Source organism: Bombina bombina, chromosome 7, assembly GCF_027579735.1.
Source record: "Bombina bombina isolate aBomBom1 chromosome 7, aBomBom1.pri, whole genome shotgun sequence".
NCBI classification, from domain to species: domain Eukaryota; kingdom Metazoa; phylum Chordata; class Amphibia; order Anura; family Bombinatoridae; genus Bombina; species Bombina bombina.
Window position 1 is genome coordinate 395,457,214 of NC_069505.1, and position 1,535 is coordinate 395,458,748.

Here is a 1,535-nt window from a genome sequence, read left to right on the forward strand (position 1 = left end):
CAACTTGCACCGCTCCGATGACGCGAGCACGCATGCGCATTACGGCCAAAATTTGTGAAACAGCTGATGCAACGTCATAGGAAGTGACGTAAGTTCGCTGTTTTCACAAGTTGGCCATTTTCCTAGAACAGGCAGCAGGTTACATCCTATTTCTCTAGTAATGATTCTTGGCATCAGTTGCCAATCAAAGGGCTGGTTGAATCCTACCGCGTGATGATTTGATGACGCTATTTGCCTAGCGACGGAAACGCCTTATTGGTGCCCAAATCTACCAATCAGCCACTGACGCACCTGCATTCAGCGTGGAATACCATTGGAAACCATGTAAACCAATCAGCTTTCGATAATGATATTGACCAATTAACTACCAGAAGACGCTGCCATGGAGATATTTCCAGCAAAGCGGAAGAGAAAATTGGGGCCATAAAAGGGCGTGTCAAAATTTAAAGACAGTGAAACACATACACTATTACCCAATATTGCTATTGTAGGAGTATAGGAAGTAAATGTGTTGCTGCATACGAAATACAAAACATGTTTGCTTATTATTCATGACACATTTAGTATACAAATTACATTATTACTAGTTTTACCTTTATGCACTAAAATAAGGTTGTCAGGTCACGTGTCCATTATTCAACTGGAAAATTCAGTATTTTAGCAGCATGTTCAGTAAAATCTTCACAATTACTGGACTGTATTTGTGTCTGAGAGAACGTGTGTGACATTATTTGTGTTAGTGTCTGAGATAGTGTGTGTCTGTGTTTGTCATTGTCTTTCTGTGTGTAAGCGTATTGAATATGTGTAAGATTGTGTGTGTTAGTGTGAGAGACAGTGTGTGTATGAGCATTAGTGTCTGTGTGTGTGAGAATATGTGTAAGATTGTGTGTGTTAGTGTGAGAAACTGTGTGTGAGAGCATTAGTGTCTGTGTGTGTGAATATGTGTAAGATTGTGTGTGTTAGTGTGAGAGACAGTGTGTGTATGAGCATTAGTGTCTGTGTGTGAGAATATGTGTAAGATTGTGTGTGTTAGTGTGAGAGACAGTGTGTGTGTGAGAGCATTAGTGTCTGTGTGTGTGAATATGTGTAAGATTGTGTGTGTGTTAGGGTTGCCACCTCAGCCATGTTTTCTTGGATACTTATGAGTTACACATGCTGCAGGGTGTGCAGGGAGGAACATGTATTGTGTTTCTGGACAGCACTATTTATATTCCTCCCTGCACACCTTGCAGCATGTGTAACTTATAAGTGTTCTGTATTTTAAGGGACGGGTGGCAACCCTAGTGTTAGTGTGAGAGACAGTGTGTGTATGAGAGCATTAGTATCTGTGTGTGTGAGAATATGAGTAAGATTGTGTGTGTTAGTGTGAGAGACAGTGTGTGTGAGAGCATTAGTGTCTCTGTGTGTGTGAGAATATGTGTAAGATTGTGTGTGTTAGTGTGAGAGACAGTGTGTGTATGAGCATTAGCATACTTGCCAACTGTCCCGTTTTTGCCGGGACAGTCCCGGAATTTGGGACCGGGTCCCGGGCATTT